Genomic DNA, 17,411 nt, shown 5'->3' with positions numbered 1-17,411 from the left:
AAGTTTTTTAGAAAAAGTCTAAATCTCCAAGGGAATAGTATTTTCATTAATCTGATACATTTCACCACCACTACCAATGCTGCCTACCAAGTTGATCTGTACTATACATTTTATAGTGTAACCCTATATTTAAAAACCCTGGAAAGTAAAGCAGAGTAACAGGTTCTGCCTGGCCCTTATTGAAGAGGTCAGCTATACACCTAATTCTTTAGACAGCTATTGCAGAGGCTGCTTTCATAGCAAAAGTGGAAAAATAGTCATCTTGCTACTTTAGATATACCCAGATGACATCACACTCTGACCTGGATAGCCCAGGCTAAACTATCTGGTCAGACCCCAGAAGCTAAGCAGAGCTGGATGTAGCAAGTATTTGGATAAGAGATCTCCAAGGAATACCAGGGTTGTGATGTGAAGGCACCTGTGAAAGTCTCTTGCTTTGAAAACATCAAGTCAGATGTGACCTGATAGCAACACACACACACAGTTCAACATCCATTAAAACCGACAGATTGAAGTGAAAATCGTTATCCCCATCATGAAGTCAAGCTAGATTTGAACTCAAAGGCTTCAGGAGTCATCAAGAACTCTGACTATCACGAAAAAAACCCAAATTCTTCTACATTTTTAGCTAGTGCTCTTCATAAAGGGATATTAAGAACAGTACAAGCAAGAACCTTTACCTTCAAAAGTAACATGAATAAAAAAAGAAGAGTTGAGTTTCATGGCCTGCTTTTCCCTACCTCTAAGGAGTCTCAAAGTGGCTTACATTCACTTTCCCCTCCCTTCCGCACAACAAGAATCTTGTGAGGTAGGTGAGGCTGAGGGAGTTTTCAGAGAACGGTGATTAGCCCAAGGTCACCCAACAGGCTTCATGTGGAAGAGTGGGGAAATCAAAGATTATCCAGATTAGAGAACGCTGTTATTAACCAGTATGCCATGCTGTAGAGTCCAACTTAGTGGAAGAAAAAAGAAATAGTAGACAATGGCATTTAACAAGTGGACTGTTTATAGACATATATTTTATAGCTAGCTCATCTTAGGTTTTTAATAGGGGTGGGGAACAAGAAGAAAGAGATTCAAGGTACTGTGCCTACAGCTCTTTCAGCTAGCCTGAAGGAGAAACCATGCTTCCAAACTGCTCAAAAATCCTAGCAAATCTCATAACATCTCCCACCTTAATATCACACAGTATTACTATGGAAACAACGCATATTCGCTGGGCATTATTCCTATTGTACTTCATTCTATAGAAGTGTCTCAAGCTTCAGGAACTAGCTCCACTTCTAGGCATGCAACCTTTCTTTCACTTTCCTCCAACTTTTACCATATTATATTCAGGATGAGAGCTCCCATCCTAAAGATGGAGAAATTAAAGCACCTTTTCATTGTATTTTTACTGAAAACATTCTATGCCGTCTTTTCGCCCAAATAGGACCCCCAAGGCCCTTTATAATCACAATGATCACAAATATAACATGAAGAAATCCTAAACACACATTGCCATTTACAGTGTAAACCTAAACAATAACATCTTTCTAAATTTAACTGACTTAGAAGGCTATACTCCTGTTCAGGACTGAACTGTGTTATTTGGCTGCATTTTTGCACACTATGTAATCTGCCTTGAGTTGCAATGAGATGAGACCCTATCTGTGATTAATAAAGGTTACATCCAAGTAATATACTTTAAAATATAAGAATAGTCCATTTTCTCCTTACTCTGTAAATCAGCACAATAGTTTACTCAGAGACTGTCCAAAACAACAGCATAGATCCCAGACACAATTACAGCAATACGATGTTTTATAGAATGTAGGGTTCCAGTGGCTTGGCTGTTGTGAGTTTTCAGGGCTGTGTGGCTGATGTGGGATTTCCAGCCTGTGTGGCCGTGGTCTGGTAGTTTTTGCTCCTAGTGTTTCACCTGTGTCTTATGTTCGAAGCAAAAATTACCAGGCCTGGCCACACAGTCCAGAAATCCTGCAGCAGCTAGTTGATTACGGCCATGAAAACCTTGAACAACACATTCTGGTGTTTTATTTGGAGTTCATGAACCCTATGATGAATGGGAAAATAGCAATTCATAGCAACATATGGAACTTGCCCTTTTGAGCCTACAAAGAGCTCCAGACTTTGCAGCAACTGTGGCTCCGCATGGCCTGGAGGTTGGATGGCAGCGTGGGTGTGGCCCTCCAGAGCAGCACTGGAAGGAAAGGTGAGTGGAGGGGCCAAACTGGAGGCGGCTCCATGCGGAGCCACCTCTCCGGCTCGGTAAATCTTTGGGGCCTTGGAAAATGGGTCCAAATGGCTCTTTGGGTGGTAAAGGTTGCCGACCCCTGATTTAGACTAAGGCTTACCCATCTACTATCATGAATGCAATGAGTAGCACTCACTTGGACGCAAGAAGAAAAGTTAATTCCACAATACTATTTCAGAAAATTAAAACCATGTGCAAAAACAAACTCATTGTCACTTGATGTAAATGGAGATCAGCCTCACCTTTAGTAACAATGCCTAGGTATCATGTTCCCTATTAAACTAATTATAAATAGCTACCACTGGCCTCTCTTTACTAGTGTCAAACCCAGTAAGATGATTTTGAAAGACAGAATTAAGACACCAATTTATAAATATCAAATTAGGAAACATTCTAGTTAATAGAGATTCTCCAGAAGCAAAGCCATTGAGTCATATCTCCTTGGAAACATGAAACCCAGAACAATCTGGCAGATATTTTCCCTTGATTGCATGATGATATTTAACATACAATTAGCCTTTAACGGGGAAAAAATCTAAACTGCAAGAAATAGAACACAATATATGCAACAGCCTTTTAAATTAAATAACTGAACTAATGCATAACACAGAAAAATAACAATTTGAGGTTTTCAGACATTTATATACAAAGCTACACAGCAAATTTCAGGATAAAGTCTCAAAAAACCAAACAAAATTAACACCACCAACTCACCATAAAATATTAAGGATGACAGTTTGTACAAATCATTTGAGTTATGAAATGGATTTCTGTTAAAGTTGTTATAACTAGGAAAAATATATTTCTAGAGAATTAAGACAAAAAAAATTCCAATGCTTAAAAAATAGCTTTTCTGAAACCTCTCCTTTAGAAATCCTCAAAGTTCAATTCCACACTTAGATAAATATTTAGGAAATTTGAAGTGTCAGCTGTAGGTTTTTAAGCAATAAAAGCTTCTAGATAATAGTGTGATGTCCAAGTAACACCAAAATAAGCATTTTGCTGTAATCCCATATTTCACTAGGAATCATTTTATGAGAGGCAATAAAGAAACAGCTTTTACAAAACCCAAACCAACTTGCAGGATTTACTTCTTCGTAAGCAACATTGAAACTTTTTCTATATCCCAGTGGGGTACCCTAACTATCCTGTAAGAAGTGAATATTAAGCAGCATGCCCCTTGGTACAAAGACTGAACTACTGATATGGAGAAAACTGCTTCTTTCTTTCATACAATGGAAATACTATAAATGAAGAAGAATACCAAGGAATTCAAGGGGGCCTCTACCCTCTCCTTCTTTCAGCTCTTGCAGATTGTATAAATCAATGGAATTCTCCCAAGTTTTTCAATTTGTCTTTCGAAAAAAAGTGAAGTCATCTTACTGAACTTGAATGCAGAAATATTAGCATTTATTAAGGAAAAAGAAGCCTTAATGGGTTTATTAGTATGCTCAATAATAGAATACGTAACTTTACAAATATATACTAAATATGGAATTATAGGCCAGATCATGATCACAGAAAGTCAATAAATACCTAACTTCACTGCACTCAGCCAAAAACTGCAATGAGATGCCCATCAGCACTTCCCACAGGGAGATCAAGCAGCTCTGCTTCTCCTTAGAGCTATGCATCCAGGTTTACTTAGCATATAACATAAAATTGCAGTATTTGACATATTAATGAAATTTAAGTTATAAATGCCTTCATTTTGTACAAGCAAAATTGAAATTACCCCCAAGTACTTGAGAGAAAACTGCTAGTTGTCTCAGCACATGTGCCTTAATTCTGCTACGCAGAGAGAGTCAAGTTGTCATTGAAATTTTAGAACAGTGATGGCGAACCTTTTTAAGACCAAGTGCCCAAACTGCAACACAAACTCCACTTATTTATCGCAAAGTGCCAACCCAGCAATTTAACCTGAATGCTGAGGTTTTAGTTTAGAAAAAACTGGTTGACTCCCTCTTCCTCCGCCCCACCTGCTCGAGCAGGGGCCAGCCTGCTCTAGTCTCCAGCAAATCCTGTGTGCACCGCTCTGTGCCTCTCTAGCATCTCTGCTTCCTCTGCACACACCCCCTCGGGCAGAAGCCACCCGGAGCACGGGCACCAGGCCCGCCAGCCAAGTCCTTCCTGGTCACCACGGTGTGCGCATGTCGTGTTCAGTGGCCCAGGCCAGCCTAGATGTGTGTGTGTGGGGGGGAGTGTTTGTGGGGGGTGGGGGGTGGGAGGTGATGTGTGTATGTGGGGGGGGGTGATTTTCCGCCCTTCACATGACAAACTCTGTGTGTGCGTGCCCACAGAGAGGGTTCTGAGTGCCACCTCTGGCACCCGTGCCATAGGTTCGCCATCACTGTCTTAGAATGAAATTTTCAGTTTTCCTTTGAGATTATGGTCCAATTTCTGCCTTTGGATCTTTTTTCTCCCTTTTGTAAGGTAGGACAATAAGCTACTTTTTACCAGTCTATGGTCAAATGTGTCACAGTGGCTTGAGGGAGAGGTTAAAAGCTCAACCATATCAGGCAAAAGGAACAGCAGAAGACATACAACTGCAGAGAAGTAATGAAAACCATGAATGTTCCTCTGAGAAAGATTTGGTTTCCTTCTAGGTGCAGAAATTCATCCGGGATTTAAGAGCTGGGTATGTCTACAGCATGACCACACTGCCTTTAAAACCACTGCACTCATTCAAAAAGAGAAAATATTTCCATAAGAGTTTTGTTCTGTAGCCCCTAAAAATTCCATTTTTGTTATTTGGTAAAGTTGCAGGGAGGAGGCCTGGGGAAAATAACAGTTCCCCCCCACCCACCCCCAGTCTTCACATCTCTATTTGGCATGTTAGGAAATAGGTTTTGCTGAACTGCATAGTTTAACTATTGCTTGAATTGCATTATGTAATGCATTTTACAGACTCAGTTTGTTTAAAACAACATGCAAAAAAGAAGGTAACAATAGTTCCCTGTGCAAATACCATGTCCATTTCTGATCCATGGGATGACGTCAACATTTCACAGGCAAACTATGTTGATGGGGTAGTTTGTCATTATCTTTCCCAATCGTCTACACTTTACTCCCAGCAAGCTGGGTACTCATTACCAACCTCAGAAGGATGGAAGGCTGAGCCAACCTTGAGCTGGCTACCTGAAACTGACTTCCAACTGGATCAAACTCAGGTCATGAGCAGAGCTTGGACTGCAGTACAGCAGATTATCACACTATGCCACAGGGCTTCTAAAAATGCGATGCAAAGTAAATTCATATTTCATACCAGCAATTCAATTTCATACCAGCAAGAGGAACATGACTTGTTTTGTGCTCTCAAATCTTCCCATCTGGGGAATATAAAATGTTTCTGAAAGAATTGGGGAGAAAATCCACACCGAACATGCAAGAAGGACACATGCACTCTGCGTGCACCAAACAGCTGAGTAGGGGAAAAGGGATTCCTGGACAGAGTTTACATGTACCTTTCTACCCAGGAGAATTACCTATGACAGTGATGGCAAACCTTTTCAAGACCGAGTGCCCAAATTGCAACCCAAAACCCATTTATTTATCGCAAAGTGCCTACATGGCAATTTAACCTGAATTCTGAGGTTTTAGTTTAGAAAAAACGGTTTGCTCCAAGGCACGGGTTACTCAGTGAAGCAACCATGCAACACTTCGAATGGGTGAATCACGACCTTAGGAGGTTTACTCAGAAGTAAGGCCAGCCTAGATATGTGTGTGTATGTGGCGGGGGGTGGGTAGGTGATTTTCCGCTCCCCCATATGACAAACTCTGTGCATGCGTGCCCACAGAGAGGGCTCTGAGTGCCACTTCTGGCACGCGTGCCATAGGTTTGCCACCACTGACCTATGATCATTTCCATAAGAGAAATGGGGGACTCATCAACCAAAATAGTATGCTTTCCATGACCTGACCATCTCCTACTATATACAACAATATTTTAAAATATAGCAAAATTAATAATGGATGAGCTCTGATAATTAACCAGCTTGGCATTGATGGCCTAATTCATGAAAAGCATAGTTTGTGAAAATTTAAGATGTTTCTTTTATAAACAAGCTTTGACAAAAATGTCAGTTTTTTCCAAACACCCTAAACAGCCAAGACTACTGAACTGCATATCTCCAAAATAAATTACTAGCCTCTCTATCAACCATGACTACAGAAACATATTGCACAACCAAGGAAATACAAAAGTTACCTTACAAAGCTTGTTTACAATTTAAATGTCGGGGGGAGGGGGGCAGAGAGAATGGGAACCACATCTAGCATTCATTCACTATGGTGAAAGAGAGGAGTTTGAGTAAAAGTTTCTTCAGAAAATGAGTGATTTAAAGAGGAAGAACTAGTCTTCATTCATCCAAACTTACTGGAACACCAATGAAACCTGACACCTTCACTTCAAAACCCAACTTAAATGCTGCAAGCTTTCAAAAACTCTTTGGCATCTAAAATGGAGTTGGTACACATTTTACTCAGCTAAGATTAAAACAGTAACAACAAAAATGTTAGGAATCTATGCTTTCTTACAGAAAAATATGACATAGCAGCCTCAAGGTTAGGCAAGGAGAGTTTCCCTGCACTAAGCAGCATTACATTTTCTACCTGGGGATGCAAACCAACACCTTTTTCATAAAATAAAATAAAATAAACACAATTCATGATCATCCAAATGATGTGCATATATTAAGCTTTTCACAGTGATGCCCACTTAAAAAGTTAAAAAGGAAATAAAACTTTCTTTTGAATGTATATTGTATTTTCTGGTTTTAATTTTCTACCTGGTTTATAAGATCTACTTTAAAGTCATCCCTGCCTACATCTCCAAACTGCAGGAATACCACTCCCTTTCCCACATTATAAACATTTAGAATATTGCCAATGGCGTTACCTTTGAATTAACTAATTATTATCACAGTGTCAAAACTGGTTCAGAACAAAGTGACTATAGTAAAGCGAGCACCAAAAATTGCTTGCATATTCAGACCAGTACAAAGTAATGTCTTTTTAGACGTACCCAAACAGTTCAATATTAAACTATGTTCTCCTTTTAAGGCAGGAGGTAAAAAAGATATGGGAAAGGGGTGGATAAGGAGAGAGAACACACTGGGGCAGTGTTACTTCATTCTGACCTGCTTTGCCAGGCTTTTCCCTCCTTGGTGTTTGATTTGGGTTGTTTTCAGCAACGAACTTATCTTTCCCTTCCAACGACTGTTCCGACCTATTCCCACTCAAAATTCCTTCCCTAAAGAGGGAGGAGAGAACACATGCAAAAAACCCGCTGCTGCTGCAGCTCTCTTTCCACCACAGCTCCCTCCCCGGTTCTGCCCATTGGAAAAATAATCAGCTTAGTCAATAGGTCCGAGGGAAACATAAATCCTCGCCTTTCTTTGCCCGGGGTGGGGGGGGGGGGGGAGGAATTCAAGCAAAAGCAATTCGGGGGGGGGGGGGAAGGGACGCCAACTGAATGCCGCTTCTTGCCTTCTTGTTTAAACTGGGGGCAGGGCGAGCAAGTCGGTTTCTTTTGCTGATCAGTTGCAGACCAGGCTCTCTGCCCGCAGAATATAGGGAAAATGTGGGCAGAGAGGTTAAAAAGGAGGAATAGTCTTCCTCGCAAACCCATAAATCAAAGAAGTAAGACCTCCCCTTTAACGGATTTGGGAAGAGAGGCGGTGACCCATCATGCCGCATTATACAGGACTGGAGGGTGGAGATCACCACCGGAGAAACTCAAGGTCTGAGGAGTCAATGCCGGGCGGGGTGGGGGGTTGCTCCAAGGGAAAGAAGCCCGAGGCAGAGACTTGAGAAGGGGAAAGAGGGGGGCGTGTTTCCTCCCCTTCCCGCCATGCAGGTTCCTGTAACTGCAACAGCCACAGGTTGAAGGAAGGGAAGCACCTGGTTTAGAGGGACAAGGCGGGCCGGTTCCTGCGGTTTCAGAGTGCCCACACACTTACACGCCCTCTTCGGTTTGGCATGCGGAGATGCGCGGGGGCGAGGGGCTCTCTCGACTCCGGACCAGCCGAACGCCAGGACTACAGAGCCCAAGTAGAGCCGCCCGCCCCAGTCCCGCGCCGCCCGACGAGAACTCACCCAACAAAGTTGCTGCTGTCGTTTCTGCAGCAGCCGCCGCTCGCTGCTTCTCCAGCGCCCGGAATGAGCTCACTCACTCCCCCAGCTTTGCCTGCCTGGCCGCTCCGCCTGCGTTCCTTCGAACTCTCGCGAGAAGCTGAGGCTCCACTCCTGCAAGCCTCCAGCGCGCGCCTCGCGGAGAAGCGGGGAGTGGGAGAAGTCCGGGCAGTAACTATAGCAACTGCCAAACGCTCGGTCTGTGGGGTGGGGGCGTGCTGGCGCGAGCGGCTTTCTCTGACTGCGGTGGTGGCTGCAGCTACTGCAGCAGCTTCATCCTCGGCCGCAGCAACGCCGCTGTTCTCTGGAAGGGTTCATAGCCTGGCTCGTGTGCGGCGGCTCAGACAGTTGCGTCGCGGTGCTGCTTTGCGGTTGCAGCAGGGGCAATGCGGGGATGAGCGGAGAGATGGGGTGCCTGCGCGCCCCCGACGCCTTCTTCTATTTCCGGACTGCAGGCAATCCAGCGCCTCCGGCACAGAAAACAAAATCGTGTGGTTAAAGTCTGCCCCGCCCCCACTTTCTTAAGTAGGATCCTGAGGTCTCATACTTTTTCTGCGCCAATTTTTCTGCGAAAATATTAAGTGGTAGGCTGGCAGTGACTTTTGCCTTAAGCCCTCTATTAGCCAAGAAGAGAAAACATGTTTTCATTCGTATTTAGAGTCGAATGAAATACCAGCAATCTAATGAACATCGGCAGGATTTTAGATTAAATTAATAAGTGCTACTTTTTAAAATCCTCCCTTCTAGTGAGCTGACGAGAAAGACGTCTTGAATCAGGTTTCTTTGAATAATTTATGGAACTGCAGGAGAGCTGATTTACAATTGCGTTTCACCCTTCCTTCGGGGTTTGTGTCACCTGCGAATGGAGATGTTAATTTGACGCATTTCTGGTCTTTAGTCCACCATCTTTTCCACGAAGCACAATGCACTTTGGAAAAAAACGTTTAACCTTGTCTTTCTGTGCCAACTTTGTACAGATTTAGTGAGTCGCTATTCTTGTTAAATGGATGGTGAGAAACTTGTCCGTTTCACTGCTAGGACATTATTCCGGTTGTCCAAAGATGCACTCCCATTGCCCTGCCCCCAAAAGAAAAGTATAAATGAGGGCAAGGAAATGGGGTTGACATGGCTCCAAGGAGCAAAGAGATGGGCAACTAGGTAGGTGGGACTGCAATCCTTAGAACACTTTTCTGGGAGTAAGCCCCATTGAATAAAATGGAGATTTAGTTGTTTGAAGACCAATTAAGATTGCTCCCTAAATCCCAGACACATACCCATCTTAAAGCCAGCCTCTGAGCTCTTGTCCTTTTTGCCAACTTTATTTATTTATTTTAATCATATGCTCTAGTCATCCTTAATCAAGCAGATTTCCGTGCTCTTTCTTTCCCTGCCCCTCTTAGTCCAGGGACAGGAGTTTGTTCACAGCCTTCACGTTGAACATCTTCCTTTCTTGCAATAGGATTGTAGGACAAGGACTGAGCAAACAGCTTCAAAGGATGAATGGACTGAATCTCAGTTGCAGTGTGCTTTAGATGGAGCAGTGGCAAGCGATTCCCTTTCCCTTGTCTTCAGACCTGCTTTAGTTGGAGCAATGGCAAGCGATTCCATTTCCCTTGTCTTCAGACCTGTAGGTGCAGAATAATGGGTCTCTGAAACTGAAAAAATGGTAAAAGAGAAATAAGAAAATGTTGGTATCAAAAAGAGAAAATGTTTGAAGCTTGGGATAACAAAATTAAATCTTGGGTGTTTAATCAAAAAAGGCCGAGAGTAATGAATAAAATAGAATATACATCAAAGAAACTTATGGGCTGGGGGATCCTGAAATTACAAGAGTATTATGAGGCTTTCCAAATAAAAAGTTTAATGGGAATTCAAGAAACCAAAAGTGAAAGATGGATCAAATTTGAAAATGAGATAAATGAGATGATAGGCTGTTTTGGGATATATACAAATTATTTAAAAATGGAAAAACAAAAATTAATTGGACCCAGAAAAGTGATATTAGAAATTTGGGAGAAATGGAAAGGTACATGGATGCCAGGAATACTGGACACAGCACCATTGGGGAGCATGGTCGGTAAAGAGAGGAGAAATGCCATAAGATCTCTACAAAGAAAAGGTTTAAATATAGAAGCTAATTTGTATAATGAAATAGGTGAAATAATATCGTTGTCAACACTTACAGAACTGGGAGGTTTAGAGAACTGGTTGGTGTTAAGAGGTATATGGGAAAAGATACAAGTCTCAAGGATTATAGGTGAAAGTATAATGCAGAAATGTGTAACTGCATATGATAAGATGGCAGGAAGAATTTTGGGGGATATATATAAATTTAAGGTTGACGATAAAGAATTCATAGTAAGAGCCATCTCGGATAAATGGAAACAAGATGGGGTAAAAGATAAAGATACTATCCAAAAATAATAGATAATATAAACAAGATAAAAATTGAGAAGTATGCAGAATTGGAGAAAAAATTAATGTTAAAATGGTACAGAACCCTGAAACAATTGGCATATATTGATAAAAGGACTCAGTCCAAAGTGCTGCCATTGTGGGGATAAAAATGCTATATATCTTCATATGTGGATGGAATGCGAAGAGGTTAAACAAATGTGGAAACATGTCTTGCCATATATAGAAAAATATGTAAAAGTACAATTAAGGATAAATGTAGCCCTATTACTTCTAGGAATAATTGATAATAAAGAAATAGAACAAAGACAGAGGTTATTGTTTAAAATAATGATAAGTGCAGTTCATGCTGTAATAGCGTTGGGATGGAAAGATAAGAATATATTGACTATACAGAAATGGCTGGAATATGTATGGGAACAAATACAATTAGAAATATTTGGGATAATGTCAAGAAACCAGATATGGCAAGATAAACAAATGGACATGATGACGATTTGGACGGAATTCACAGACTGGTTGATTGCAGTTGGAATTACAGACGATAAATGGAAAAGAAGAGTTGAAAGAATGAACCTGCGGCTGCACATTTGAAGAAAAGAAGAAAAAATATGGGGGGAGGGGGAAAAGGGGGAAAATGATATTAAGTATGTAACAAAAGGTTGTAAAATACATGTAAACATATCGATCCAAAATATCAATTTAAAAACTTTTAAAAATCAAAAAGAGAAAATGGAGTTCGGAATTTTCCTATCTCTTCTGAGAGGCATACTTCTGGCTACTGATTTAGAAGGCTCCATTCTCCAATTCTGTTTAAAGGTTCCTCATGGGACCCTGTGTGGGTTTCCCCATTACGTCTGTCTTTATGACTGTATGTCTGGGTGAGGGCAGCCTGATTTCCACATCGCTGCATTATTTTGTTTTTCTTTCTGAGTCCATTTTATTACTCGAGTCCAAACTAAACAGGGCAGAAGAATCCCAAGTCCTTTTCCAGGTATTGTTCACATACTCATATAAACCTCCCAATGGCTTGAGTGACCCCCAGTATCTGTATAGCTGTCCCAGCTTCCTTATATATTTGGCTTTCCTCTGCTTCACTGGAATGTGTATCACTTTGGAACAACTAGAAGGCATCATCTTCATACCTGTAGGGGGCACCTATTTGAAAATACCTGCAAAAGAGAGAGAAAGACTATGGCTGTTTCCGCATGGGCGAAATATGACATCGTGGAAATGGGAAAAGAAACGTCAGAGCGAGAGCGTTCGCACGCATAGCGGCGGAGGTACGCAGTCATGCCGTTGCGAAAACGTTTAATTGGCGCGAAGACACCGTATTCAAAAAACGCTTCGAAGCGCTCTTTTTCCACATGTGATGCACCGACGCCGCAGTTGTGCGAACCACCGCCACGGAGCCGTTCTCAACAATGGCGACTGCCAAAAGGCCAAGCTTGGTCACCGTCCCCCCCCCCACACACACACACGTTTGTCCCTGGTGATTTCCCTGCATGGTCAAGCACCTTTCCCAGATCCATGTCGCCTGTGCAGATGGTGGCTGCCCATACACACTCTGGTCTCACAGGTAACATGAACTGGGACTGACAGTAGCTGGGAGGGGAGGCAATGACAGATGGGGGACAGGCAGGACATCAGAGCAGTCACGTCAGCCAATCGCGCTGCTTCGCGAGTGCGAGGCCGCAACGGAGCGTGGCGAGACGCCTCTTCCGCAGCGCTTCCGTGCGAACCGTCACATTTCTGCGGGGCTCCTGATGCACGCAGCTCCGCCTATCTGTGCGAACGCTTTTTCACGGATGCATTGCTATTTACGACGTCATCGCGTCACTCCTTTTGTCCGTGCGGAAACGGCCTATGTTTGTGAGTAAAGGAAGTTTAGAAATATTTAAAATAAATTAATAAAAATTGGACAAGATACTTGGCCATACCTAAGGATTGAAATGTCTTCAGAACTGGCTCACACTTTTTTCTGACTATTGGTTTCCCAAAACAGAATGCAAGATTATCATCCCTGTTAGCTAAACCTGTCTCTATTAAGGGAATCAGGAGCTGCCAGGCTTTCTTTCATTTCCCCTTCAGCTTTCGGTGTGCTGGAACAATGGAGACCTTAGGTAAAGATAGATGTCTGCCCTAGAAAACCCAGGTTGTGGGAAATGAAGCATGCAATTAATGGAGTACAGCAAATTCAGTGAGTTACCACTAACCATTCTTCCAGCAGCATGATTGTAAGGGAAACATATCCACGTCAGCAAGGCAGATCAGTAGATATTTTTAACATTGTGCATTTGCACAGCACTTTCAGTGTCTAAAACACTTCACTTATATTTGCACAGTATTATTTTTAACAGACCTATAAAGAGGTCGATATGGTTATCCTCAGACTGCAGATGGTAGAAAGATTGAGAATGAGTGACTTACTTAAGGGCACGAGGTGATTTTCAGGCTAGGATGGGATTTGGTGACCATGCAAATTACAGTTCAGCCTCTAGAGCAGGGGTCTGCAATCTGTAGCTCTCCAGATGTTCATGGACTACAATTCCCATCAGCCCCTGCCACCATAGACATCTGGAGAGCCGCAGGTTGCAGACCCCTGCTCTAGACTATCCTAGCTCCTAGCTTTTACAGAGTTTGCTAAATATTCAATGCTTTCAATCCACTCCATTCTTTACAGAGTTTCATAAGCAAAATGAAACAACAAAAATATAGGATCTTACCCAAAGAATTTTCCAATCTATGTTTCAGTAGAGGTAGAATAACACAGGAAGTGTTTATGTATAAGCTCTAGATGTGTCTATAAAACTACCAATGTTGTTTTATTGAGCAGTAATCCACAGGCTTGCTCCATGATAAACTCATATTTCTAGAGAATGGTCTCTGAATGTTTTAAACCACTAGATTTGCAGGGATATGTTTTTTTGGGGGGGGGCGGGTAGAGGAGGAATGCATCAAGGACAATGCAGTTTTACCAGTTCTTTGCATTCGAGAAACAGGGTATTAGCCTTCCCCAGTCACCATATTGACTTACAAATAGTGTAAAGATATGAAAATGTTTGCTGGTTGAATACTTTCTTTCATTGTCACTTGTTTTGGCTTCCAAGAGATGCAGAAGTGTGCTTCTCTTCAAGGATGTCACCAACCCTTTGAACTCAGCTCATCTGTTTTTGCTTTTGATCCCACCCATCCAGTGTGATGTGAATGACTGGGGAAGGTAATGACAAACCACCCCGTAAACATAGTCAGCCTAGTAAACGTCATGATGTGACATCACCCCATGAGACAGTAATGACCCAGTGCTTGCATAGGGGACTACTTTTATCTTTTTACCTTTACCATCCCATAGGCTTTGCCCAGAAGCCCTTGCTTCCATTAGCTGTATATTTGGAGAGTATAAAATAACTCAGAGCGATCCTGAGTAAATGAGCAAGACAGAAATATAACATGATGTAAAACGTGATGTTCTAACCACCACAGTTCTCATGACTGCAGTCATGCTTAAACAATGGCTTAATTTGCTGTAATACATTGTTCACTTCAGCAGCAGCCCATTGTGAAAGTGTTGAATTTAATGTCATAAGAGTGGGTGCTATTTGGCATCCTGGCATTAGAGCAGGCATCGGGCTTGCTTTCAGTTTCCTCTACCAAAGATACTTCTTTTCACAGCCCCAAACTGTCTGCATCTTCTAAGTTTCCTTGCAAGTAAATACCTACCCTGAGAAATCTCTCATTAAGGAAAATGATAGTGAAAATTGTTGTGCTGTACATAAAGAATGACTTGATGGGAATGAAGTAGGCTGTATGTTGAAATCTGATGCAAATAAATTAAATAAATAATACAAAGAAGCTCTTGGGGTGTGTTTATACACAGTTCAACCAGTTAAAGATAAATGGTGCATTAGCCTTGCCTTGCTAGAAATAACCCATAACTTGCTAGAAATAATCCATAACATAATTGATGAACCAAAGATCTGATTCAGTATAAGGCACTGCAGAACTTAAAATGATTAAAAGGCACAGAGTTTAAAAGCACAGTAATAAAAGTCAGTAGGTTCAAAGCCACACTATGTCATGAGGTTCACTGAGTTAGCCTAGATGGATCATTCCAACTCAACCCAACCTACTTCACAACCTACTTCTCATAATAAAGGGGAAAAGGGGAATCATGCATGCCAGTAAGCTCCCGAGAGTGAGGTAAAGTGATAGGAATAAATTATCAAGAATGTAGAGTATGATTTGCAAAATGCAATAAAAGTATAACACCAGAAGCAACAAAAACTGAGAATCAAAGAACTTGGTAACATTTTGCTTAACTCATTGTCAGGTCTTTTCTTCCAACCACTTAACACAACTATTTGCTTAGTGTTCTACTGATGCTATCAATCAGACCTGTCCAGTTCATATGTTTGGGCCTTCCTAATCGATTTATTTTCTTTGTGTGATTGGCCTATAGGAATCGAAAGAAGGTCTCTGAACATGTCTGGAAATCTCATGCCCCTCAGTGTAGTGAGAGTTGGGAGTACTATGCACCACATGTTAGAAATTATTACCAATCTGCACCCCTACTTCTGGAACCTCTACATTTTTATTAATCCTGAAGCACTTTGCAGTTTTTCAGACTGAATAAGCCCAACCTTGGGTGCTGCACTTGAGGTAGAAAGGTAAGAAAACTACAGGACTTTCAACAAAAGAGAGAATGAAACTGGACTCCAACATATCCAGGAATTAACTCCTTTTCCATTCAGAGTCTTCTCAATCATTCAAGACAGGAAATGAAGGCACCTTATTTTATTATTATTCACAAGCTATTCAGGGTTGAACCTTAACTAACCCCTGAATAACTCTTTATTATGTGATCTAAAAAGTCCTGTGGCACAGTGTGGTCTAAGCTGTGCAAAATTATGCCTTATTGTTTGTGAATAAATCAAGAGTGAAGGATTTTTTTGTTTAAAAAATGAGGGGTTGAAGGAATAAGAGAAATCCAGAATAAAGTTTCCCAACCATAAATTTTGTAATGCGTTGAAAAATATATTAAATCTCCCTGTATAGTTACAACCCTGCTCTTATCACAATAGATCAGAATTTGTGACTGTTTTCTCAGTAGTTTTATGACTTGAATTTAAAAGTTTATAAAAACACTTAGGGGAGTTTTGAAAACACAGGCTATCCATAAAAAGGTAGTGATGCCTTTTGTAATCTACATAATTGTAGATTATGTCTGTCATCTTTCCTTTTCTGCAATTTGAAAGTTTGCATTTTTACAAGATACCATAGAATTCCATATTTTTTAAATGAAAGTTAATTATTTGGAGGCAAACATGCTTTTTTCTGTTTTCTGTTCTGCCCTCTGTGCAGTATATCATCTTCTTGTTTTCTGGCTTTCCTTAAGGTTTAAACAAATTAGTGAACTATAGTGCATGTTTTCCCCAACTATATTATTTAGTTTTCTCCCTCTCATATCAATGTGCTATTTACATTTAAATTTTAATCTCTAGTGGATTCATATGAAAATATAAATCAGGACTGGATGCCAGCTTTTGATGGAAGCACTGAGTCATCTGAAGAGCAAACAGAGGAAAAGAATGAAAGTTTCAAGCAAGGCACCATAGATTTTCAGACTTTTATTTAAATAGCAATATTGAAAAAAATATCAGGAAAGTACTTTGAGTCACTGAAAACAGTGCAAACTCCCAAGACTTATTAATTGGAAGCATTCAGTGTGCCTTGTGTTGCAGATATTAATGTACTGGCACCACTGGTTACCAACAAGTTCAAAGCATATGCTATACTATTGAGCCACAGTCCTTCCCCTTCCAGTGACAATGCCTCCAATCATAAACCTTCATGCCTCTGTACTTGCGCTCAACTGGCTAATCTTAGCATCATGGCCTTACACCCATTTATATTGCTTTTATGATTCATTCATTAAATAGCTGCTGTATAACATTCTCCCTATATCGAGCTAGCAAGGTGTTGTTTGCTTCAAACCGATTACCTCAGTCTGCACTGTAGTAAAGGTTTTCTGGTTGTAGTTCTTTTCATATTACATACATCTCTCATATCGCTGATATTTGCTCTTTCTGAACTATCTGATGTTACCCACATACATAGGACTGAATAGAATAACAGGAGAGAATGGGACTGCCAACATTATAAAACCTTTGTTTACCAGAGTTCTTCTGCAAGTCTTAAGGATATCCTCCTATGTTAAAGGTTTTTTTTAAATGCCACCAGAGTCAGAAACTGCAAAAGTTCATAAAGGGGTCCTGAATACTATAGAGGGCACTGTGATTAAAAGTTAGTGATGTTCAGCTCTTTTGGGCTCTTGTAGGTTTTTCTTTGATGCAGTAACAGCTATGTTGGAATTATTTCATACATATAACAATAAACGCCTGTTGCACACTGAACACCTTCCTGTTGCACACTGAACACCTTCCATGCTCATTGGTAGTCAGCCATTTCTCAACACAACTAATTCTGCCACCACTTTTCCTTCCATAATCTTTGGTGCTTCTACTTCTGCACTGTTTCCAGGTAGATTATTCTGCCTTCAGTCCTTCCTTTGGAATAGGCTTATAGTTCTTATAGATCTCCCAGTTTCAAG

At 41.1% G+C, this 17,411-nt stretch overlaps 1 protein-coding gene across 7 annotated transcripts in view; it reads right to left on the bottom strand.

Moving 5' to 3' along the window:
* SIPA1L1 (signal induced proliferation associated 1 like 1) overlaps positions 1 to 8,474 on the bottom strand; it is a 184,530-nt gene extending 176,056 nt beyond the window's left edge. For 4 of the 7 annotated variants that reach the window (XM_048484057.1, XM_048484063.1, XM_048484062.1 and 1 more), the window contains exon 1: positions 8,351 to 8,474. The gene's annotated coding sequence lies outside the window, so the exon portion shown is untranslated. Of the gene's footprint in view, positions 1 to 7,392; positions 7,506 to 8,155; positions 8,178 to 8,350 lie in introns of those variants that run through there. The other 3 variants (XM_048484058.1, XM_048484060.1, XM_048484059.1) reach the window with 3 other exon arrangements.
* Between the last annotated feature and the right edge of the window lie 8,937 nt (positions 8,475 to 17,411).

This window comes from Sphaerodactylus townsendi, linkage group LG02 (assembly GCF_021028975.2).
Source record: "Sphaerodactylus townsendi isolate TG3544 linkage group LG02, MPM_Stown_v2.3, whole genome shotgun sequence".
Lineage (NCBI taxonomy): Eukaryota > Metazoa > Chordata > Lepidosauria > Squamata > Sphaerodactylidae > Sphaerodactylus > Sphaerodactylus townsendi.
The sequence above is the reverse complement of the archived record's forward strand: the minus strand, read 5'-3'. Positions and strand labels throughout refer to the sequence as shown.